Source organism: Fringilla coelebs (genome assembly GCF_963513975.1).
Source record: "Fringilla coelebs genome assembly, chromosome: 1".
NCBI classification, from domain to species: domain Eukaryota; kingdom Metazoa; phylum Chordata; class Aves; order Passeriformes; family Fringillidae; genus Fringilla; species Fringilla coelebs.
The window spans coordinates 36,824,206-36,851,287 of NC_140028.1; positions in this window are offsets into that span (position 1 = coordinate 36,824,206).

A 27,082-nucleotide genomic window follows, 5' to 3' on the forward strand; every position below is an offset into this window, starting at 1 on the left:
GGGTATTAGAGGAAAATTAAGTTTAGTTTGTGTATAGACCAGATCTTTTTGGGGTGCCTGAATCAAACAAGCAGTTATTTGGGGTGCCATTCTTTCTCTCAGCCCAGAGGTACACAATATGAAACTGGGCTACCAGAGTGTATAAAAATGTTTAGCTTAATCACTCCCTAATGACAGCGACTTATGTCCTTAGTGCAGTCGATTTGTTTCCTGGGTTTTAAAAGTAGATTATTTCCATGGTGCAGGCTTAGTGTAAGCTGTTGAGAAACCACAAGCACTGCACTTCAGCCTGAGTTTGGGACGTTCGCCAAGGGTAATCTGATTAAAAGGGCATTTTTTACAACATTGTGGTGCTTTGAAAATTCTGTGCAGCCAGATAGAGTAGGGCCAAAAAAAAATTGCTTTTTCAAAGCTAACAGTTTTGCCTGAGCAGAATTAAATGCGTGATAAGCAGCATCACTGGAATGATTCTCTTCGACAGTCTTGCAACAGGATAAACAAAGCATCCTTAGTAACACATCTGTTACAGACCCACAAGCAAATTCATGATCTATTTAATGCAAGGTTTTTGCTTGTTTGTTCTGCCTTTAATCACATTTGCTTGCTGCACAGGTGTGAGGTTCTGAGGCCTTGCTTTATCTATAAGAACGAAAATGTTTCCCTTTTTCTACAGTAGCTTTTGTCTTCCATGACGTGACATTTATAAATGTTCTGCTGTGAAAGTGGTTATTTGTGACGTGCTCTAAGAACCAATGTTGGGTACCATATTCCTGGGAAGTTTAGCAGCTGTATGTTGTTAAAAGATAATTATCCTATCTAGAATCTTGTATTTCTTATAAGAGATAGAATGTAATACTAATTAAATATGTCATGTTTGCACACATCAGAACATACTGAAAAGAACTGTTCTTGTATAATTTGCCTTGTTGAACTACTTTCATATTCTTCTGCAGCACCTAAATAAGGAAGAAAAAGTAACAGAATTCTCTCCCCTTCTTCACAGCCCTGTATTTCTCTAAATGGCAAGTTCATGCTGGTCTCCACACGTGCTGATACACAGGACTGCTTACAGCAAGACATTTGTATACACAATATACTTCAAAGTCACTGGGCTCAGTGAGACTATACAACAGATCAGACTGGCACTAGGTTGTAGTATGACAGGCAAAATGAAATTTATTTTCTACAAAACAGGCTATTTTGGTTCACTTAATAAATATTGAATGACAAGACATGGTTTCTTATCTTCTACCACATCACATGGTTCTCTGGAAAGGGAAAAATATATAATGAATTAAAGTGAATTAAATTTTCCAGCTGTCTTGTCTTAATTGTAGCTGCTGACTCGTAAGTGAAGCAAAAGTGCAATGCATCACGTACTGCATTTTTTCCCCAAAGAGGCCTCAGTGATAAAATTACCTTTATATTTGCTTCAAAATGGATATTTTTTGTTCTGTTTATCTTTTCCCATACAGGTCAGAACATCTGTATCTTCCTCTGGGCATGTAGTAAAGGATGTTTTCCCTGTCACCAGGAATGCCTTGATATTTTTTATGTATCAGCATTTTAAAACTGGCAACCTTAGGATTACATGAAGCTTTTAGTTATATCAGTCACAGTATATATGAAGTATAGGCAGCACTGCATTTGCTCTAACTTGGTTTTACCTGTGGAGATACACATCCCATGTTCACCCATCTATATATTCATACCTACATGTACAACCATGTAATTATACAAAAGCCATTGCTTTCAGCGACGATTTTAATGATATTCAGCATTTCTTCCTGCACCCCTCTCAAACTTATATGCATCTACATTTGTGAGATAAAAACACATTGATTTTAAATCTGATGGATGCAGAGCCATCGAGTAGTTCCGCCAGCAGCATTTCCAGCGTGAGGCTGCATGTCCCAGAGCCCTGATGTGCTGAGAATAGCTTTGTCAGGCAGCTCGGCTCAGGAGCCTTTGATGCTGTGCTAAGTTCAGGTTAGAGTATTTACTGATACATGTCTTCAGCAACTGTCAAAACTGCTTGGAGCTATGAGATGCAGGCTTTTTCAATCCCAGTGACCAGCCAGTCTCCCAAGGCACAAAAAGCTGCTTCAGGGTAGCTATAGCCCACAAATTCATTTTGTGCGACCATAAAAAAGGGGGATGGGGGGAGAAGAAATTTTACTGGGAAAAAGGCAGAAGCAAAGTGTCATTGTGTCACACTTTATTTGCTATGCTGTTACCACTGTTCCTCAGAAATGGAAACATAGCACAGGCAGAATTGATTAAGAAACATCTCTTTACTATAACTGTTTACTCTGGATGAGTCAGCACAGCCTGGATTTCTGGCAGACTGAATGTTGACAAGCATTTCTTTTTTTTTTTAATCTTCAAATTCAGAGTATACTTTATTTAAAATTTTCCTTTTAAGATTGAATTTTGTGCCCCTTAAAATGATATATTCATGCCCGAAAGATGACCTGCTGTTCTCAGGGAGAGAAAGGCAAACCATTAGAAAAGAAGAGGATTTCTTGATAATCAAGGACACCTGTGATTCTGTGTTGCTTTCGAGAGCACAAAGACCTATAGATCTGCTCTTTCTTCCAGAGTAAAATGTCTGTGATCCATAAGAAGCTCCAATCCTTCCTTTTTTTCAGCCCAGAGAGAAAAAGAGAAAGAAAGAAAATTATGTGCCATCAGATCAGCTGCTCTCTGTTTCTTCTTTAAAAAGCTGAGGATGTTGCTATTTAACATAAAACCTTGTGACCTTACTGCTGCTGCTGCTTTGAAACACCAAGCTGTTTAAAGATGCAAATTGCAAACAGAGGGAAAACATCAGAAGAACCTGTCTTGAAATTAGTGTGTTTGACTGAAAATTAGCTAGCTTAATCGAACTTGCAGGAAGTGGATTTTCTATTCAGAAACCTGGTTAGAGATTTTGTCCTCCGGGGCTATTGTCAAAGTGTACAGGACCTTTGGGAGCACAAAAATTAAGACTCCATGTAACACCCACATTATTGTGCTTGTGTTTGATTTGCTTATATTTTAGACTAAAATCCTTCAACACAAGAGTCATGTGTGATGCATTAATAAGCCTCAGTTCAGACAGACTGAGGAACTGCTGTGGTTTCAGGTCCCCACTTTATTAGACCAAGGAAATGATGATGTTCAGTCAGCAAGGGCAGTATGTGTGCAAAGATGATGCTTATCCATTCATCCAAGCATGGAGGGGACCCTCCACAAACAGACTTCTTTCTTTTGGCAAGGAAGAAAGACCTCAGCTGCCCATGTCACACTCCTCTATAGCAATGGGATTTGCATTGAGAGGAGCTCTATGGGCAGGGTGATTAAGATGAAGGAGTGGGAAGGCCAAGCAGCTGCTGGTGGAAGCAAAGTGCCTCGTTCAGAATGTGCCCATCCTCACAACTCTGCAAAAGCATCTTGACCAGATGTTACTGGACACTCTGTTTACTAATTCCAAGAGCTCATTGCCAGATCCATTCAGGGACAGAGCGAATGTAGTCTATTACCTTTTCATTTGCAAGAAGGAAGAAACTGAAGCCACTGCTTCAGGTCTTTCTGGCAAATGCCTATATTTCTAAATGCATGCATACCTCTCATTTGCCACTAGCACATAGCCTGGAAATTAAAGGCAGAACAAAGTAGATATACCACATCCCCAGTTTGGTTCAATTTAAAAGCACTGAGTGTACCATATGGACACAAAACTACTTTAAATATGTACTTTAATAAGTCTGTCTCCCATGTCTCTGCCAGTTGTGTATGGCTATGTAATTTATTTGCTTGAATTTGTTTTGCTTTCCTGGCATTAAGAATGGGACTCTTCATTATGCTACCACTGGAAAAATAACTTGCCAAGGTAAAGGGTACGTGTTGAGCTTGCAAAGCTCAGAGCTAATGACCAAAGAAAAAATTGTTACGTAATAAAAACATGTAAGGAAAATTTCACACATAAATTGTTAAAAAAAAAGGAAGTGTTTGAAATTAGGACTGTAAATAATCTTATAACATAGACATCTGAAGATTCGGACTTCTGTTTTTTATTTTGTCAGTAGGATTTCTGGACAGGCACGGTTTGAAATCAATTAAGATATTGTTGTTAGGTGCTCCTGTTTGGATTTAGTAGCCTAGCTGGCTACTAAAGCAGCACATTAGTTTAGATGCTTAGTTTAATGGCAAGTTCTCAATGAAGAAAATAAGAGCTTTGTCTGAGTAAGGTTGGATGAAGATTAGCATTCTGTATTTCTTTTGAAAAGATGTAGCTTTAGAAGAGCAGAGGGATTTTCCAAGTCTTATAGGAAATTGCTGAAAAATAAAGACTAAATAGTATATTTGTGGAAGTTGATGAAATTGGATAATGTTTCATACTAAAGGTATTTTCATTATTATCTCCATTTTTCAGGTCCAGAGATTTATACTGTTGTATCATATAAGATTCATTAATTTTCAAATGATAGACCAATATTTTATTTCTATTTTCATTTGATTCAGGCGATATATTGCCAACTGTGTCCAAGAGCAAATATATCCATAGAAGCATTCATACTTATAATAATGGATAGAATCCTGTTGCAGAAGAGTCGCTATTAGGAAACATACTGATGCTAACTTTATCTGTTCTTCTGCACAGAGATATTTGTAACAAAGAAAGTCTAAGGAAAGAGTTGTATTTCTATAATTCTACTGTCACGGTGAATGTGTCTTTCTATTCGCATAGACAGCGCAGATAAAATAGACATTTTTCACATTTACTTTTTTAGCTCTAAAATTTGCGTGTCTCTAAACTTCCATGAAGGCACATGGTAAAAATTCCTGAAAACATTTCCTATTCTTCATAATTCTGCTGGCAGTGCTGTAGAATCACATCCTTTATAGGTATCTGTCACATTGTGATAGTGTGATACCACTTCTTCGCTCGCTTTAGTTCAGCATGTCATAAATTTAACTTCCAGGAAATAACTTGTATTATAAAGTGCTACATTCACTTCCAAGATGCACATTGAAATGGTGTGATTCTGTTCCCTTCTTTTATAGGTAAGGAATTTAGTTTTTGTGCTAGCAAGAAATGTTTAAAGGTGTAAGTGCTGAGGACATTGCCCTTACTGAATTTGCTTTATAAGAATGCTACACAAGCACCACAAATGCTAGCTCTCAAAGATTTATATTTTGTAAAATTTTCATTCACAAAGCAAACAATTTCCATTTTTCTGCACACATACCAGGTTAGCAGGTTACGAGCCTCAAAAAAGGAGATATGGTTTTCAAGAAAAAAAAAGTAGAAACCCAGCATTTTCCCTATAACATATGGAAAAAAGTTAAACAGTAGGAAAATAATTAATAACTGTATTTCATAGAGGAAATTTAATTCTAGGGTTAAAGCATTTATTTTTTCTTATCTTTTTTTGATTGCTCTAGTCTGCAGCTTTCTCTCTAGAACCCCTAGATGCATGACTTAATTCTACTATTGTTGACTACTATTGTTAGAATGAAACAATAATCAATGGGTAATTCCTATTTATAATATGAAATATATCTAAACCCCATACAATTAGTCTTTTGTAAACCAGCAAACAGTATCTATAATACATAGTTATCATAATTTTAAAATCATCCAACACAGAGAAATTGTGAGGACAAATAATGAAGAAATGTAAGAAATTGATTACCAGTTGGATCTAAATTTGAAGGAAGTAATGAAAATTTCTTCTGTTCTATCTGGTTATGTGCCTTATTTGTGTTTTAAAGTGTAATTCACACCTTTACAATGCACAAGTTAACATTAATCCCTAAACTATTGGGAGTACTATGTTCTTTCCTTTAAGACAAGCTAAGTCTTGTAAAATGTTTGAAAAAATGTGTTGCTGAAATAAATGGCAAATTTTAGAAGAGAAACAAAACCAGAATTTAGAAACTGCTGGTCTCCTAGGTAAACTTAGGCATTGACAGGTCTGAATTAATAGAGACTGTTTTTCAAAAGGTTCAGTGTCAGCTATATATTGCATTTACTCATTCATTCCTACACTACTCTTAAGGGGATTGCTTGATTCCTGACCTGTATGACAGAAAGAAACTTTGCTGCATAATAGAGATATAATGTCTATTTTGTATGCCAAACCAGAGTCAAAACCCAAAGTTCTAACATTTTACATTTTAAAGGGGTATACAGATAGGGGTATATTGGACTTGGTTCATAAAAAGTTATGGAGTTCTTTATTTGCATCTTCAGTGGGCAGATATAGCTCCTGCTAAAGCTAGTTTTTAGTCCTGAGCCTCTCTAAGTATTCAACAGAGGGCAGGCTAAAAAGTGCAAATGATCACTCACTGTGAGTTATCTCCTGAGGGAGGGTGCTGGAGCAGAGTGCCCAGGAGCCTTAAGACTCCAGTAACAATATATATTTTGTGTCAAAGGAGCACATCCTTTGCTGTGCCCTGAAATAATCCTACAAGGTATTCATTCTCCTGAGGCAGAGTTTAGTCTCAGGAAAGATAAGTAGCAGCTACCAAGATGCAACTGAATGCAGAAATGCCTTACTATACACAGCTCACTGGATTTTTATCAGACAAGGAATTCAGCATTATTTGCCAAATATAGCCTGATGCAATTCAATGATCATCTTGAGCTGGAGACAACATTTATTAACTACAGTTTTTTTGAAAGCAAAAAATTATGCCCAGAATCTTATACAAAAATTAAGAAAGGCTGACTCTTCAGACACATAGTTACTGAATACACAATTTGTTGTCTCTCTGGTATGATTCCAGAATCATTACAGAATTTCACAGATCTGTTAATGATTTTGGTGGCAGGAAAAGTTTAGAGACTGTTCAGTTATACTGTGTATAATTTAATGTGTATAATAATGTGTATAATATTCAGTTTGTTTGAAATGTCACAAGTTTTTTGTATTGTTTGGTTTGTTTTTTTCTGAAGGGTTGCTGTGAGCTATTTTTGAACTTCAGAAAACTGTTGCATCTTTATAAAATTAAAAAACCCCAGAGATCAGATTCTTGAGTGGTTTTGACTGGTTTCAGCTTTGGTTTTGAGCTTTGGGTTTGGATTTTTTTTAACTTGTCATGGCTCTTGCACTATTTTATTTCCTTCCTCCACCCCCCCATTTTATATAATGTAAATTGTAAATAATCATAGTACAGAAAAACTTTCAAAATTCATTGAAATATTGAACTATGAAAACAAATATAGTTTTTCATATATAAGCCTTTAATATTACATTTATTTAATTTCAGAGAATTAGCACTAAACCAAAAATTATTGGGATTTTTTTCTTGCCCTTTAAATATACATTTAAACAGAACCCACCTGCTCTTTGTCTCACCCCCACATAAATTTGGAAAATGTTGGAGATTAGAGCTACAAAACTGGATGCTATTAAGCATACATCTGACATGCCTATAGGTAACTGCATTAAAAGTAGATGGTCTAGCTAAATTAGTGAAGCTAAGTGGAGGTGGCATATAAAACTTTGTTACAATACTTGAATACATTCTATATATCCTGTGGAGGAAATACTAAGTGACAGGCAAAGATGGTTTAAACAAAATAGCATGAGATAAAGGATCTTCAATTTAGTCATTATTTTTCATTTTTGTATCCCTCTGGGCTTTTTTTCCCCCACCTCCAGACTGGTGAAGGTTCTTACATACAGACATCATAAGTGGAACAGTTAATTCGTCTGTGTGCAATTATTTCTTACAGTCAGTGGAGGTGCTGCCGTGAGTCAGAGTTTGCAAGTTTGTTCTCATCATCTTTCTGGCAAGGAGTACCAACAGTTTCACAAGAAAGTCCAATTTCCCAAATCACAAATCTCAGCCCAATTTTGCTGACAAGTTTGTGCTTTTTAAAGTATTTGAGAGCTGAAGGTTTGAGTTTCATCAGATAAAGAAGCCCGACCCTCCAGGGTTTGACTTTTACCTGTTTTAGGGAGATAAAACAGTAACTTTCAAATTCTTTGAGCCGTACGACTTCTTCCTGAGCCTGTATCTTTTTTGCTGGTGCCAAACTGACCCAAGACATTAACAATGCTATGTCTGCTCTCCCAGTTGTGAGAAACATGAATTTCAGCTTTGCCAATGTCCTGTTCCCAAGCATGGAGCAAATCCAGTTGGCTCTGAGCATCTCATTGTGGGAACAAAGTTTTTCCCATTTTGTTACTGGTGTTTCAGGACTGTTCTTACATGCACGCACATGCACACACACCAGTTGTTGTTTCCTCACTTTCTCTAACAAAAGGAGAGCTGTTGTCACATTTTTTTCTCCTCTCTTGGTTGTATTTGTCGGGCAAAGATCATCATGCTCTGATTTAGTGTTTTCAAATAAGTGTGCCCTCTGGTGCAGTGCTCTATTGAGAGACGACATAGCCCAGGCAGGAGAGTTCAGCATGGCCACTAATAAAACACAAGTGCTGCTTTGTCAGGCCACGAGTGATTACTTGAACAAGTGCCAACCAAGAAACCAAACATTAGAGCACGGCTCTTCAGACTCTCAAGACAAAGGGCCAATTGACTTTCCTCATTAGTTTTTGTGCCAAACATGTAAACACAGTTTCCTCTCTATCTTTGATGCTCAAAACATGCCAGCTTGTTAACATCTTGGGTGGTATGGTGGTTTATGAGCTTGTAAAGACTATTATGTACTGGTGGGTTTTGTCCGAATTGAATACATTGGCTTATCCTAAGGACGCCCGAAACTGGCATCTTTTTTACAATTTGGAAATTCTGTCTTTGCTGCAATAGACTGAAGAAACTGCCTGAAAGAAATTTAAAATGCACAAGATTTTTTACTGGCACAAATACACATTAAAGCTTTGTTAAAATTAGGACTGGTCTTTGGCTCACTAAAAATAAAAACCCCACTGAATTGATAAGAGAAGTTCTGGCTAAATAAATTGCTTGATTAAACCTGATATGTAACCACAGAGAAGAAATCTCACTGAATTTTTTTTGCTGGGTATTCTTTATATTACACTGCCTTTATTTTGGACACCTCTGACATTTTAACTTCCTGCGCATTTACTTCAGGCTTTTTTTGTTTCTAAATGCTGTGACTATACAAGATAATGGAAATTGGAACAATTTGAAACACGCTGAAATGTTTATGAAAGGTGTTGAATTTTAGTCAGTGCACCGGGAATGTTTTCTGTTTTGGAAATCCCTTTCATATCTGCTGGCATGATATTTTACCAAAGTAAAACACTGAGGGTTTCTTAATGTGGCTACTTTATGAATGACTGCAAATGGTGTTGAGTTTAATGAACTGGCTTCCCTTTTCAGTTCTGCAAATGATATCCATATATTTTAGCTAAAAACTGGAGCTTACTTTTTTCCATTGTACAAAAATATGATGAGGGTTTTTTTTTTTAATGAGGATGATTATTAAGAAAAAAACCAACTGAAATCCTCTGTTTTGCTTGCATTTCCAACTAAAATTGAAAGAAATTCATTTGCCAGCCTCTGTTTATATTGAAATACAGAATCATATAACCTCCGATTCATGGGTGTAATGAGAATTACATTATTGTCGATGAAGAAATGGTTAGAAATAGGAATAGTAAATTATTTTGAATTTCCTTTTAAAGAACTAAAAGATAAGAGAGGGAAAGAATAATAAAAAAGGGGTTCTGGGGTTTTCTTGAACTCTCCCTCTCTCTCTCTCTCTCACACACACACACACTCACAGAGAGAGAGAGAGAGAGAGAGATACATATATCTTTTAAATAAAGAATCCAGCACATGTATGGAGCTATCTGCAGGCAGAGCAGTGAGCCCAGTGGGATCTTAGCTGCTGCTGGGCTCAGTGAAACCAAATGAAAGAAAGGGCTACATTTTTTGGTGGAACCTTGGCATTAAGATGGATCCTTACATTAAGATTCTCAGTGCCAGTAAAAAATGAATATTAGCTGAACAGGAAAACAAATGTATGGATCTAATATGATGTCTAATAATGAAACTCCAAGTCTCTTCTCCTAGTCTGTCCCACAGACAAAAGCCTCCACTGTTCAGGTTTGGCTCTGAAACTTCTGGCCTGCAGGGTCTTTAGCAGGTATCTGAGTAGGCACACAGGCTCCGCACCTCTTCAGGCTCCTCACCTCTTCCCCCTTTCCACTTCAAGGCTGGTTGCATAAGATCTGGAGTTGCTGTCTGCAGGTTAAGATTTCTGCCTGGGTTCTGCGTGATTTAGGTCTCGGTCTGCAAGCTCTGTCTCTCTGAGGTTTCCCTGCATCATCTTGAATTAACCCTAATCCAGGAGAAATAGCAGAGGGCTGTTAATCATTCTCCAGTGAATGGACAAGCAAATGGTTTCCACCCAGAACAAGCTGGTTTTCCAAGGCAGGTCTGTACAGGAATGATAAGGAAACAATCAGCTACAGATATGAGCCACCTGAGGGGGCTGATGGTGGGAATCCTGCAGTAGATTTAGTTTCAGATGCTTTCAAAGAGTGCTACCTGTACTATTCACCTTGGGGGAAAATGAAAGTGAGAGCGATAGTGATGTGCCTTCCTGGAAAAATAATCATCTCTGGTACACCACCAGGGAAGGATGTGCAAAGCTGAGGGGTATTTGTTCCACAGAAGGTATTAAAAACGCTGTGCAGAATTGTGATTTCATGCCCAGGGTGTGTGCACAGATTCAGGATGGAGTCCCAGAGGGCCTTCACCATGGCCTGGGAAAGGGGCAGCATTAAATCATAAAGTGGTCCACAGGGTCAGTGCTTGGTCCAGGGCAGATTGTGAAACAGGAATTTCATTTCCCAAGAAGGTTTTATTGAATTGCCTCCTCACACAAAATTGTACTGAGAGACTCAAAGCCCAAGCCTGTCTGGACTCTTCTGGGGCTCTTAAGACTTAAATTGCCCTGGGAACAACTGCAAGTGGGTCCAAACACTGCAGACTTGTGAGTGCCCAGAATGGAAGATCTCAGCAATTTGTATGACAGCTGGCAGCTAACTCTCAAAAACATCCCCTGAAATTTCCTCAGTGTTTGAAAACTGTAGCTGCCTTTGGAATTTAAGGAGTTTTCTGTGCAAGTGGAACTTCTTCCAGACTTCTCAGTACTACAGGTAAAACTAGCTTCCAAAGCAGATTCTCAGTGCCTGAGGAAGTAACAGATTTGGAGGCAAAGTGCTGGTAAGGTCCACATGAGTAGGGTAGGTAGCTACTGGTGAAACAAAACAGTCAGTAAGATTAAAGGTACTTGTGGTGATCGTTCAGAGAAATATGGGTGGGGGTCTCTTGTCCTCTTCTTCCTCACATTCTATTTCCCTTGCTCATGCCTTGGGTTACAGGAGTCTCAGTTCCTCCCTGTGTTCCTCCCTCTCCTTCACAAATCTCTTCTTCCTCCTTCAAGCTGCTGACTTCCTTCATCTTGATCCTCCCCCAAGAGGAAGGTCCTCTCCCATAACAAGGCATGTGCTGAGACCATTCAGTCATTCAGTCTTTGCTACATGCTGGCAGTGAGGTCACCATGGTTTACTCAGGAATGGGTCTTCTGGATATTCCAGATTTTTGAGATAATGTAGGCCTGCTCTTGGAGTAAGTAAAGCTATTCTCTGAGGCACATGATAACAGCTTTTGCTCAGGACTGAACTTGTATACATGACAGTCTGTGTCAGCTGCAGATATTGCAGGACAGTCAGTTCTTTATGTTGTTTTTTCTTCCTCCTGAATTTGATTGAAAATATCATTGTTACAAACAACATTTTCTGTGACGTGTTAGTTTTGACCTAAAACTGAATTTGGTTCAGTACCCCTGTATCTAATGTTTGTTTCATAACCCTTCTTAGCCTTTTCACTAAATTGCCTGTATAGAAATAATAATTTCAAAATGTGTTTCCAATAGCCATACATTTTTGATTGCCTGATGTTCAGGGTGAGTACATTAATACTGTTCAAGATGCTGTTTGCAGTTTTTCGGGCATGTCAACACTCTGGAATTTCAGCAATCGAATTTGACCTACTGAACCCTGCACGCAAATCCCTCGAATTGATCGCAGCACACAAAGCAAAGTCTGCTGTAGTTTCGTAGCTAGAGTGAAAATTGAAGAGTAGGTTATTGGCGCTCTTTTGCTACCAAGTTCACCATGGCAAAATCATGAGCTCATGATAGACCATATAATGAAACTCTCAGCATTTCGATGTATAAGCCAAGACCAATACTTTGACCTTTCAGGACTAGCAAAATGGATACAGGAATTGTGGAACAGATGTCTGCTCTTATCCTGAGCAAGGCAGTATATGGATAAATAGAGCCACTGTGTGCAAGATACACCATCCTCGATGTTTTACAATGGTTTCCTACTGAATTTCAGCATAATAGTGAAATTTCAGTCAAAATAAATTTCAATCATCATGGTGGCAGAATGATCTCTGCATAGGGGCAGGGAAGAGAGTCCCTCTGAGAAATCACTCTCTGTTAGTTTTGTCACCAGCTAACAGCAAAACAAAATGATCATCAGTAGATCAGAAAGATGAAAATTTAAATTTTAAAAAAAGGTATAAAAGTACATGTATCTGCCTTGATCCAGATTTAGACTCTATCTGAGTGTTACTCATCTGATCATATGCAGCAGTTTGTTGTTAGACGTATGAAAGTTCTCAGAGACAGGGAGATTGCTCAAGCTCTAGCAAAAACAACTGGTCAAAGTACCCATTAAATCACATTGGAATCCTGAAAATTACTTCTTAGATCCTTCAAGTTTTTCTCCTCCTTTGTGTATACAGCAGAGTAGCACAAAATACCATTTATGAGGTCTGCTGGTGAGAAGAATGTATATGACAGTAGGTGTCAGATTCTTTTCTTGGTAGGGTTCATCCTCTCTTCTTCAAATCCACAGTGATTATGTAGTGAATTATTAATGGCAAGGTAAATGCAGTTATTCTGATGGAAAAGAAAAAAAGATGTATACTGTTATTATGACTGAGAAACTGTTACATAGCAAGAGGATAGGCTGTCATTTACAAACCATTTTTCTATTTAAGGTTCTCTCATTCTCTTGTTCCTCTCTAAGTAGTTTCGCACAAAATTGAGAGACTGGAAGAAGGATGAAGTTTCTTATTTAAAGGTCACTCAAAGAAGTGGAGGGACTCCCGTTGGGCCTATCTTTACGGTGCTGCCTTGGAGTAGGATCAGGTCTGATCCCTTTGGCTCAGGGCAAGCAGGCTAAAGACTATCCAAAGACATTTGTTAAAGGGGAAACTGTCACCTCCCCCTTTTTTTTTAATGAAATAAAAAGATGATGATTTTATAGAAGAAACCAGTTTCAATAAGTGTAGTCAGAGAAGTGAAAAAGAGTCTAAAAATATAAATGAGAACTATGAAAGAGAGGCAGAAAAACAGTTTACATCTACTGTTTTTAAAATAATACAAGGCATGAAGAAATATCCTTTTTTTCTTTAGGTTCCTCCCCAAATTGTAGGGATGTTACAGACATTCCATTATACTGATTATTTTATTGATTTGAGAATATTGTCTCTCTTGTGTGAAGAACACAGTTCAAATTCTCTATTATTTCTTCATCACTTCAAAAAAAGGTGCAGAAACTAGATTATTCCTATTCCTGAATACTTTGTCCCCTGTAGTCTGTGCATCTCATACACTTTTGTCCAATCTCCACCACTGACAGGCTTTGTATGCTGTCTGCACTCAAACCAGGACAAGTAGAACTATGGTGTGATCTATTTGTTCATAAGATTACTGTTTATACTCTATTGCCATCCTTACTTCTTGAACAGCACCTGGCAAAATGAGATCCCAATCTGCTTTCAGACTGTAAAAATACTCACTACAATGTGGCAACAACACATTTAGTTCCTAGTTGCCTGTGCACATACATAAAGAAGTTCTGTGGGATTCAGAGTAAAAGGCCTTCTTCTAGAAAAATCTTATTTTTCTCTGATTCCAAGCTTTTTAAGGAGTTAGAAATATTGTCTTTGTTCTTTCTAATGCACAGTTTTATTCTTTTCATAGAAAATAATCTTTCTGCTTTATTAAACCCATAAAAGCTTGAAGGCTACAAAACCTGCTGGAGAATGTTTGCACTCAACAAGACCTTTTTCTAAGCAGCAATGAGGATAGCTGCATAGTTAAGATTTCTGATCTGATCATTTATTTAAGCTATTACCTGCTTGAATTTTTTTCTGGTTTGTATTCAGGCAGCTTCTTCAAGTATGTTAGAGATATCATACGCTGAAATTCCAAAGTGGGTGCAGGGCTCCCTACTTTTGTTCTTCTGCACTGATAGTTTTTAAAATGAAAGCTTTAATCTGTATTATATAGGATCATTAATTTCTGCATTTTACACTTGAGCAACAGCATTCTGATTATCTGCTGCAATGAAAAATAAGCAGCCCTGCTCCTGCAGACTTAATTACTTACTGCAGGGCCCATCCCTTCCTAGTTATGGCACGCAATCTGCAAATGGGGTCAAAAACATTATTAAAAACCAAATTACCCACTGGATGGAGAAAACAAACATGCAACTGTGACCTAGAGGACCTCACCAACATAAGAGGCGAGCCTAGCTGCTCTCAGATGCCACAATAAGCAGCCAGATGAGCTCATTGCCCGGGATAGCCACGCATGCTATCTGTGTGTGCTGCCTAAGAGTTTTAGAAGTGACTGATGTGGAAATGCACCCAAGTGCTTTGGAGAATGTGCCTGCTGAAGAGGTGCCTGGGTACAGTGGGGGTTTCTAGAAAAGCTGACTTTGGCAGGAAGGACCAGGAGTGGTTCCCTAAAATCTCACTGCATGGCCCTCTTGAAAATTAAGCTCTATATACAAAATCCTTGTAAAAGTGTGAGTCAGACTTGAAGAAAATTAGACAAAAGCTTTCAATGATACTGTATCTACTTTTCTTTAGAGATAGTACTGGATGCATTTTAGAGCAAGCAGTAGGAGTTATGAAGGATTTGGTAAATTTTAAAAGTATATAAAATGCAGTAGTACTTACAGAAACATAAAAATGAAGCAGCAAACAGACTGACTCCTTTTAAAAAATAGTAACTTATTTGTTTAAACACAGTGTAGAAGAATATGCCATATTTATACAATTTCCATAGTTGAATGGATGAAAAAATGTATCTGAGATGGAATTTTCCATGTCTAGAAGTCTAATGGCTGGTAATAGAATTGTAAACTATAAATGAAACGCTGGTCCATTTATATTAACAGAGATACAACATATTTCTAGCAATAGTATGCTAAGCTAATTTATAAGACAACAGGACAAGGAATCTATTGTTTTGAAATCACATAAAAAGCAATAATAAAAGAAAACAATAAAATATTTAAAGTGCATACAGGGAAAAAAAGTCCATAAACCACACAGTTAACATTAAAAAATCATTCCGTACCATTTGAAATTTATCTATTTGAATATGCTGTATTAATTAATTGTAAGGACTGAAAATTGCTGAAGCTTAAAAATATTATTCAGTCCAGAAGATAATAGTATAACATTTTTTTCTATGAAATAAAAACATTATAAATTCTAAATAATAAAACTCCAGGAAATGGAGAAGATTACAACAAAGCAGTAGTAAGTTATCAACACAAAAATATGAGAGATGCAAATAGTCTATAATTGTGTAGCTATCAAGACAAGTTCCATAGCAAAGTTTGTACTGTAATTTAAACCTGAAGAAGCATTAAAATAATTTTAAAAATTTGCATTTGCTGTACTCCATCTGCAAGTCCAGCAGAATGAATCTTCACGGGGTAGGATTTTTTTCCCCTTTAATCAGCTACTAATCCGAAAATGTATGACTGTGCTTCTGAGCTGCTGTTCTGCTTTCCTGACATGTCCATCTGGATAGGACCCATGATCCAGACCTCTTGCCCACTGAACTGAGATTTCAGCCAGAAGCCACGGGGACATTTTTCTATTGAAAGCAGAAGGGCTTGTCCTCAGTTGGTCGGAGCATGGTGCAGATAACACCAAGGTTGTGGGTTTGATCCCCATGCAGGCAATTCACCCAACAGTTGGATGATGGCTTGATGATCCTGGTGGGCTCCTTCTAAATTAGAATATCCTGTGATTGGGACTGTGTGATATCTGAGCTATGGGCCTCCCTCCTCCTTGCTTTTTGGCACTGCATGTGCCGAGCTCGCTGGGAGCCCCTGAGAAGATGGGGATGGTGAAGGGAAGGGCAGGAGTGTAGATGGAGAGCGGACGGGAGAGCTGCAGTACTCCAGAAATCCAAGGGGTGGCACAGGGAGGTTAGAGAAGGCAAGACGCACTTTAAAACAGGCTTTTATAAAAACGGGGATTTGTCAGGATTGGGAAGGACTAGCAGGGCTTGGGGTGGGTTCAGCCTTAGAGGACAGCCTTGTTATGTGGGTAGAAGGGGAGGCCTGACAGCGAGGACCTGGCACTGCTGTCCGGGGCTGAGACAGAGAACAATCTGACTCAGCAGAGAAAAAGCACAATAAGGACACACTGGCAGATTCCTCTGCTCCGTGGGCTCAGGTGGCAGCCGGCTCCCCCCGAGCTTGGCTCAACACCACTGCGTTCAGAGTGTCCAACCGGGCACGGCTTTCGCGGCCCAGCTCCGAGCAGAGGTGGTGGGGCCTGAGGGGCTGCTTGGACAGGGAGAGCAGGACTCGGGATCCCCCCCTCCTCTTCGGCACCTCGGCAACCCGTGCTGCTCCCACAGGGACAGCTGCAGGCTGACCTGAGTGGTGTCTGCTGGCAGGAACCTCAAAGCAGAGACCCCAGCCGGGCCAGGGTGTCCCCGGCCCTGCCATGGCAGGTGACAGCTCTCGTGGGGTGCTGCGGCGGCACATCCCTCCACCTCACCTGGTCCCCAAACCTCCTCCTCCTCCTGTACGTGATTGAAATGAAATGAAAATGCGATAGCTCTGTCCAGCTGCTGAACTGGAGACAAGAAGAAATGTTTCAGAAACATAGGATGATCAATGCAACAACCTGAGTTGTTGACAATTGACAACTGACAGTGTGCTCTCTATTTTTATTTGCCCAACGTGATTCATTGTTGCAGGAACAGCCTTTCAAGGAGAAAGGCTGAAGTACTTTTCTTGCTGTTGTTACAAGGGCTACTTGTTTTTTTTCATAATTAAACTTGTCTGGTCCATGTCTGCATTTGCAGGCCAATATTTGGTATTTGCTTTCAGATTCCTTAGGCCAAGGAAACTGCAAAGCCATTAAGTAAAAGATATGAATGCAGCCTATCACTGATGCCTGACTACATCCTCCAGGAGGAACCTTAAATTAAATCCCAGCGTTTCCCTAATATTTGCACAATGACAGTAGACTTTTTGTTTATACTTCCACCTCAAAGCATTCCTGGAGCAAAATGCACAGCAGTAGTTGCAAAGCTGGGTCCTGCAATAGCATTGTGATGGTACTGAGTTGTTTTTACAAACTTTTAACTCAGAGAAAGAGGAGAAGAAAAATGCTTAAGTTTCTTTTACCTTCCCCTGGAAGACTTTCTAATTCACCTTGGCATAGAGGACCAAAGACAACCTGAACTCCTCTGATTCAGGGGAAACCAATCATTTCTGTTCTTTTCTGTCCTTCAGCAGAACTGGGATCTCTGTTTTGCTCAAGTCTTTTAACTCTTTCACAGATCATCTTACTGCCATTCCCTGAGATTTTTCCCTGAGTCTCTAGAACAGTTTCAATTCACTTCCATTCTTCCTGCTGTGGCTTCTTTAAATACATAATATTTTATCCCTAAATTCCCAGGGTAGGTATTAGTGCCTTTGCTGAGAAAAGCTGATTTTTATTGGCCAGTTAGCAATCACTCACAGTTGAGACTTTTTTCTCCCATTGTTATCTGTGCGTCATTGTTTCAGTGTCTTGCAGTATTAGATTGTGTTGGATGTGTAAAATGTCACTGGCTCATTTTAATTATTGGCCACTCCACAAATGAGCCTCTTTACAAGATGCATTTTTTTGCAGCTAGAACTGAAATTAGGTCTAGAAAGTCTCCATGTTTGTGATCACACAGCATCAAAAGATCAAATTTTTGTCTCATCAGTTAGCCTCATCAGTTTTAACGTTTCTTATGAAACACCAGGTCCTACAAATCTGAGGAAGTTGGAATCTGAGAAATTTTGGAAACAATTTAAAAAAACCTGAAAAATTTTTTGTGACATAGGAAGCTAAAAATTAGACTGTGAAGCCTCAAAACAAACATTTTAAGAGGGGAGTCCCAAGGAAGTGGAATGCAAATGTATAGAGCAAAGAGGGTTCTAATCTTGCCATTTGTAAAGAACTGTATTATGACTTATAAATACTTGGAGTCACTAAGCTTGCCTCAGGAATGAAATATGATGGTGAATGCACATAAAAAAGGAGGAGAAAAGCTGGAAACACTGGCTGCTATGTTTTGCTTAGTGGTGTTCTTTGTGTTTTATTTTACACAGAAATTCTTCCTTTCTTTTCCTCTCTTGTTAATTCTTGTGGTCAGTGGTGTATGGCTCAATCTGCACTCTTAGAAATTGGCTTCTTGCATCACTAACAATACACTCTGTGGGTCCTTTTTGGGTTGTCTCTCAGTCATGACATTTCTAGGCTGGAAGCTCAGCAAACAGCACCAAGGCAGGCACTATGAGACAGGAGGTCTGAACACAGCTCCAGGGAGAAAGAAGTCATGTTACATTCACAGCCAGTGCATGCTCAATGGGTTTTGCAGAAAAGAACATAACAGGGATTGCTCCTCTCTCTGGCATGCTCAGTGCTGCTTTCAAAGACAGAACAGTCATGCTGTCCCTTCCACAGATTCCTCACTAAAATAAGACATCTAACTGGACTAAACCAGGCTTGTTTTTAAAACCTGTACAAATAGTGCAACAGACTCATGACTTTACACTGAAAGAGAGCAGGTTTAGATTAGATATTAGGAAGAAATCCTTCACTCTGGGAATGCTGAGGCACTGGCACAGACTGGGCAGAGAAACTGTCCATGCTACATTCTTGGAAAGGTCCAGAGCCAGGTTGGATGGGGCTTTGAGCAACCTGGTCTAGTCAAAGGTGTCTCTGGCCCATGGCAGAAGGGTTGGGATCAGGTGATCTTTAAGGTTCCTTTAATTTTACACTGAGCAATTTCTCAGCCTCTGAAATATCTACCACTTTTGTTTAAATATCATAATTACAAATTATTCCCTCTCCAGTCCATTTTCTTTAGCACCCTTTGCTGTGGTAACTGATGAAACATGCTTTCAAATCTTGGGACTAGAGAGGAAGGAGAAGCAAATTAATTCTGTGGGAAAACTTTGCTTAATGCAATGCTTATAAAGGATGGTATTTATGACAAATCAGTTACCTGGGGTGTTATAAAAGAGTACAAGAAAATCATCCGAGGACTTAACAAAAATTTATTTGAGGTTTAGATGAAAAATTACCCCTTGGAAAGCTAAAATGTCTTCATTGTAGGAATCCAGCAGCACTGGTCTTGTTTCAGCAACCCATTTGCATTAATTTTTTTATAGCAACACAGGGTTTCTTTCTTATTTTCTTAAGATGTAAAGTAAATCCAGCGCAAATGAATTTCAAAAATATATTAGTGAAGTTTTATGGTAAACTCAAAATTTAAAAATAATGTAGCCGACTTGCATAAAAGATAAATTAAGTCCATCCTAGAATTTAAGAGAATTTCTATTATGAACATGAAGTTTAAAAGCAAAAAGCACTGGCAAAAGCAGTGTATATTTCAAGCTAATACTTTTAGAATATTTTCAAATGTTTCAGGCCATTAGATACATATAATATGTGAAATGAGATGATGAACCTTGCAAAGTGCCTATCTACATACACCCATAGAATGAACCTAAATAAATTGCCAATAGATACAAAATGCAAATGGAAGCAAATACTGATAAAGACAAAACCATGCATGTCAACAACACCGTTCAAACTAGTGTACTTAATTAAAAAAGTGAAGTCAATTAAAATCAAAACAACAGTGTAGCATGTACAAATGCTGGAATAATCATTAGGCCTTGCTGAATAATGAAGGAGTAAAGAATTTTTTTCAAGTGAAACAGCAGGGGTGATACATTGCACAAAGCAACAATCTACAACAATATGACAATTGAATTACTTCAGCCCCATTAAGCAGGTGCAGAAGAATAATTAACATGAATTTCTTCAATGGAAAAGAAAAAACATAAACTTTTGTCTAGTACAAACTGCTATTTTTTCCCTCCAAAATGATGAGAAAATATGTCAATGAGCAGATGGATTAAAATGAAACCATTATGCTTATCCTCTATATGAGACCCTTTAATTGTAGAATAAAATATGTACAGAGTGTATTTTCTCTGTCTGGCAGTGTTAAAACAGGTCACCATGGTTCACATCAGCTTTTGGCCTTCTGCTGAGGCATAAGCATCAATTGCTAATTTTAAAAATATAATACTAAAGGCAAAAGGTTTTGAATTTTCAAACACAGGTATTCAGTCAGGCCTCAGGTCTCATTCAATATCTGCTTTTCCCTTTCAAATTTAAAATAAACATGTGACCTCCAATTTCAATCTGAGCAACAACTGGTCCATAATATGACAAGACAGAGTGAACAAATTTTATAATATCTCATGAACTGTAAGTTGTTTCTTAAACTCCAGATGCGTCCAATGTTTTTCCTTTTGGAGTCCTACTAAAATAATTCTATTTACTTCCTTTGAAAGAGATTGATTTGGAAACATATAGCCATGCAATTTACTCAGGGACATTTACTTTCTTCCTTTATAATCAAAGAAATGGGTAAAACTAGCAGTGGTCATGTTAGAAATATTTTAATTAAAAATGCAGACATGATATCTCAAGCATTCGAGTTGGCTGCTGATCTGTAGCAGCAGAGAGACTGTGGAAGGATTAATGATTGTTTTATGAGCCAGGGTTGCGTGCTCTGGTAGCTTTAACTAAGCCATTTTACTTTGCTTATGCAATAGTCTGTGAGGAGCTGAAGACCCCTGGGTGTCAAACAAAATCTCCTGTCTACAGCATCGTCTACCATCCTCTTTGCCCAAAGCCTTTGCACAGCTGGTGGGTTGCTGGGGCTACCCTGCACACATCTGTATGCAGAGCTACCCTGAACACATCTGTAACCCTCTGCTGTCTGTCCAAGTGTCCCATGCAAACTGCATTGGGGCTCATCTGAAGTGCTGTACTTTTCCCTTCCTCTACTACTTGACAAGATACATGACCACAGCATAGTTTTGCTGTATTTGCCTAGAGATACATGTTTCCATTCCTGTGAGTTGAGTTGTTGAGATCAAGCATTGCTAAAAGCAAATTTTGAACAAGATGAACAAAATGAATAAGAAACTTCTACCTCTCCATTAAATGGGATTAATTTTCCTTTGAGGGCTGGGAGTACCATAAGTATTTATGGCTGCTGTATGGACTAGTTACATATATTTTGCTCATGTCTGGTTTTTTCCTTTTTTAATTAAAAACTTTCTAATTTCAATCATCGTTAGTTTTTCAAAGAACACCAAAAACTAGAGAGTTTTAGAGAGTTGGAATGCTTCTTTTGAAAAAAGGAGTGATGCTTTGAGACAAAAATAATTTTTAGAAGTGGACTGAAAACACAGTAGTTGCTGATGTAAGCAGATGTTTGGTACTTCTTTCTGGTTCGATCAGTTCTGCTGCTATTTGAATCAGGGGGTCTTTAAATGAATGATTTCTGAAACTTTGAATGCTAATTTTGTAGATATTCTGCATGTAGTGCTCATTCCCTAAATATCCATGTTGATATACCTCCGTTCTATCCCTCTACATCTTTTGACAGAGCCATATCCAGAGTATTCTCTCTGCTTCAGTGACCTACAATGTTCTAAGACACTGCTGATGGCATTTTTCCATTTAAATGTAGTTGATGTAGTTCCAGGTACCTATTATTTTGATCCCATACCCTCATGTCTTAAAAGCTATGTTGCGAGCCTGGCAGAAACTATGGAGAAACCACAAAAAGGGAATTGACTGGTTCTGCTGCACTGAGTGACCTGGGAATGAATGCTAGCATGGACAAGGATCTGTTGAAACAGGTGCTGCAGAGATAAAACCCCTGTGATAGTTTACAATGTTAAAAACATATCCAAAGAGTAAGTAGTATTGTAAGTTCTGCTCCTACTCTACAAGAGCACTGCCACAACATGGACAGCACTAAAATCTCTCACTCCAGAGAAGAGGAAAGAGCCAAGAGGGGCCAACATCCCTTCTCTACACTAACTCTGCAGCAGCCTACAAAGGACAGAAGCTGCAAACCCACGCAGCTGCCCAGCCTGTATACAAGTTGGAGAAAGAGAGGGAGAGACATGCCTGATGGCTTTTTGTGCTGCACTACAAAAATAGTGGGCTATAGAAGTGTCATGCACACTTTGCTCAGGGTAGTAAATGGCTGATGCTATTTTGGTCCTATGTGGTTTACTTCTGTGGTCCTATGTGGCTAAGCTTCCTTGTCTTTTATCACTGCCCCATCTTCAAATAGGATCCATACAGCTGGAAGTCAATTTTGTGTGGAGATTTTTCTAAAATGGAAATTTTAGAAATTTCTACTTTGCAGCTTCTGGCCAAAACATTTTCCCCCCCATCCTTCTTTCAGGCTGCTGTATTGCTCTTCCAGATAACTGAGTAAACCCAATGCTCCCCAGCTCAAGGCATGGCAGACATCTGTCTGAACACAAGCACTAGGCAGTAACTCTTGCTGCTAAAGAATGCAAAACTTGTCAAGGGGAAAAATATTTATAAGCTCAGGCAAGTGAAGGGAGATGTTGTGGGGTGGATGCTGTGGTGATTAGACTCCCTGTGATGACCATTTCTTACATATCTTACAGCTGCTTCATCTGGTGCAGATATCCTGAAGCCAGGAATATAATCTTACTGGAGAAGTCTCCCGGTTAGGAAAAGTAAACTATTGGACTAGAGAAGGGGTCATCTCTAGAGGAGAGAAGAAGAGGTAGACAATGTAGCTAAAAGAATATAATGGACATATAAAAGAAAAGTGATTGCAAGAGTTGACACAAAAGTAGGCAATTCTAGAGAGGGCTGTTTCATTCAGAGACCTTGCTCTGCATTTCAGTTATAACCTTATCAAACCATGCAACCTGTTGAGAAGGCTTTGATCTGGCACAATCTTCACTCCTCCAAATTCCTGCTACAGACTCTTCACTCTCTGCTTCCCAGCCCAATGGAAACTCACCTTTGTTTTCATTAGGAAAGACAAAAGATCCTTCTGATAGTTTTCTGTCCCTTGAATCATTGATGGACTACTATTTATTTATTATCAGACCTGAGCAGGTATGCATGGATTTTTCTAGGGCTCAGGTATTCTACTTTTTCTAGGGTTCAGGCATTGTAGTTTTTCCATTCAGTTCCAACTGGAATGCATTATTTTGTTGGTGATGCGCCACAGAAAAAGCCTGTCCTGCCTTTTGGCAGTGATGACTACATAGTTAGTTAATGAGCAGTTACATGTTCAGACTACAAAAAGCAGTCTGTGAGAAGAGTTTTACTAATCCAATCTTTGAATTCTGCCTCTTCAAAAACTTACATGCCCGCTTTGGCACTCTGGGGACTTTCACTGCACAAAGGTACAGTGAATCAAGAACACTTTTATTTAAAACCATTTCTGAAAGTAGAAGTGGAAGTTTAGAATGTTTTCATTTGGGGCTCCCTCCTTCCCTCTCACATCTACAATATGTTCCTGTGCAATTAAAAGAACTTCCAGTGCTTCCCTTTGTTTCCAGTCCTCTTTGTTTGCAATGTCCCTGCAATCACTGAAAATTTATAGGAACAGAGCAAGAGGCCTATAATCTTATAGCCTAAGGAGGCAGAACTGATGAAGCAGAAGACCTGCTTAATGCATTCTGCCCCATGACCAATTTCATGTAGAATATGTGAACCACTTGGTACGACCCTCCCTTCTTCCCAGACTCTGTCCTCTGAAGTAGCTGTCATGATCACTAGATTAGAAAGTAATACTTGCTGGCTTACTTTTCCAGCTTTATTTACAGCTTTCTAAGAATAAAAATTATGAAAGTATCTCTCCCATGATCCTGCTCTGGGGTGTAGCTTCTGAGGTGGATGGGTTTGAGTCCCATTTAATAAAGAAGGGAATCGAATATTGGATACACATCTCATTTCCAACCTTTGCTAGATGAATCCTCTGAGAATAGCTTGATTATTGTGATGAAGGAGAACCAGCACCTGAGCAGGGGATAATACTTCTCTGTGGTGCTATTTTAGTTGCTTTCATTTGGGAATTCTCTGTCAGGAGCCAGAATGAAAAACGGAGCTCCATATAAATCAGATGGACACACGTTAAGCTTACTCCTGGGTTAATGCCCCCTGCGCCAAATATTTGAATACAACTGCTATTTGTCAGACAATGTTAGACTGACACACACAGTCTGTATTTGTCTCATCAGAAGTAAATTCTAAGTTGTAATAAATGTGAAAACTCATAGCCATGGTAGATATTTTTTGCCTTCATCATATGAATGATCATATGAATAATATGATGTTATTTGTCACACTAACCTAAGCATCATACTTAGGAGATGAACTACATTCATGTTATCTGTGAGCACCATGTCCTTGCTCCCCACTTTCCTACCCCCAATTTATATGGAGAATAATAAACAGGCTTTTTAAAACAGAGTGAATAATCTCCTGAATATTTATTCCCATTAAAAGTAGTTGCTTTCTTCTTTCTATGAATATCTTTTAAATAACAATGCTTTCAGATGGTTTGCTTATAATAAAGGCTGCAAACATTACTAAAAGAATTGGCAGCTTTTATTCACAAGAGAGTTTTCTCTGGGGGGGAAGGAAACTGTTTGGTGCATCCTGTTTCTTGCTTACCCCCAGCAGTTATCACTGCGTATAAAGAGGTTGGATGAGCCCTGAAGGAAGTTGGAATGTTTGTCCCTATAGGAGCATGTTAGAAACGCCAAGTTAGTGTGACTAATGGATAAGACAGAAAGCAAAGCTGGTGATCTAGGATGAATAGAAGCATTAGAGGGAAAACCAGAAATGCAAATCTCACTTTGTTGGAAACACAGACCTTATGTCTGCTCCAGAGTTTTGTTTCATCAACTCTTATAGCTCATGGGCTCCTTCACTGTACAGAGCAACTGCAAATCCTGCAAAAACTGGGAGAGGTAGAGCCTGTAGAAGCTGATGTTTGTATTCAACGTTGCTTGATGGAAGCTGCTAAGCGATACTGAAAATGCTGGCAGGAATCCCAGATTTCGGAGGGAATTTCCATGTGCTGACTCAGACATGAATTTAAGCTTGATGGAGCGCTACACCTGATCCTACTGATGTTACGAAATCTGGAAGCAAGACTGAATTTGAAGTGAACTACTGAAATTCTTAAGAGCACATCTAGAGGACAGAAAAAGGAAGAGTTGTGGATGCAAATACATAGTATATAGCTCCCTATCATGTAAAGCACTCTCTGAGGAAAAATTAGAAAGACACTGAACACGAAGTCAGACAACATCATCTGGGAACAGGAGCAGCAAAACTCTTGCCCTCCCAAATTGACAAAAAAGATTAACAGCTGTTTAATCAGCCACAGAGAATCAGCTGTGATCAAAATATGTTGCTGCTGGAAATACCTTACATTCATAAGTGAGTCCTGGTTGTTTTAAGTCCTGCATTTCCTGAGCTGTCTTATTTAAATATGCTTTTAGCAAAACAAACTCCTCTACTTACATGCCAATATGGAAGTTAAATCTTAAAAAAAAAAGCTAAAAAATCTAAAAATGCTGAAAAACCTTCTCATTGTCAAGAAAGAGCTCCTTGCTGGTCATATCTTTATTATGCAGTAATGCTTCAAAACATTTTCATGTCTCTGTTTATATGGGAAACATCATATCCATCTTTCCAAAATCTTTGAAAACTTACCACCAATCACAAGATCAATTTTTCTGACTCTGGTTGATACTGTTCATGTCTACAGCTAGCGAAACAATTCAGAAAAATGCCTTTGATAAACTTCATCTGTCTGCTGTGGCTCATCAAATGCTTCATGACTTTCTCAAATTTCTTGTTGATTTGAATTTTTTTGTGAAAAACACCTTAAACAGAGTTCTTAATGTTTTAATCATTTCTCAGCAATCTCTTGGAAACCCTCAGTGTTTCAACATCAAGCTTGTGATTGGATGAAAACCAGGAAGGTTGCTGAGACTGATTATAACACCTTCCCAGTCTAACCCTTCAAATTAAAAATTGGAAATGTTTGTGGCTGTACAGGGTTGTTTTGGTTTTTTGGGTTTTTTTTTGGGTTTTTTTTCTGCTTCAAAAAATGAAGTTCAATAAGCAGTTGATTCCGGACATGTTTGGATAAAAGGATGTTGCTTTCATGGGAATGATTTTCAGAAGGAAAATAAAGTTTTAATCTGTTGTCAGAATTCTGTTTGGACTCAGTGGCAGTGGGATTTTAAACACTGCCAAGTACTTTCCAGAACCAATGAATTTACTTAGGAAGAGGAAAAATGATTTAACATGCAGCAGCAGCTTTCAAAAAAATCTTTGGAATGTCTTGTTGTATGCACTGCATGCTGTAAAGGCAAAAATCTATTTTTATCTGAAATTGCACTTCTTTTACACATAATAATAGCTAGTTTAAAAACAAAAGGAAACTGCATTGAAATATATAGCTTTTTTTCATTTATTTATTTCAACTTCTCTGCCCCTTAGCTTCAATGTCACTTGATTTTCATTGAGCTGGTTAAATTTTATTAGGTTTCTTTTTACTTGGTGCTAAAATATTTGTGTTGACATAATTAGATCTTATGGTCATGGAATAACATTTATTCAGCTGAATATTTAGCATTTATTCAGTACATGTCCTTTTTCATTAACAAATGCTAACCTACAGCTCTTCTCCAGTAACAGAAAGCAGAGTTCATGAAATCTGCAGTGCATTTTCTGTGAATGAAATTCACCAAAAACATTTGATTTTTTTTTTTTGTTGTTGGAAACTGTATATTCTGAGGGGAAAGGAATTTTGTCATTTTGGGTGGTAGGCATAGATTTTTTGCTTATAAGCAGGAATGTTTTTTGTTTCAGTTAA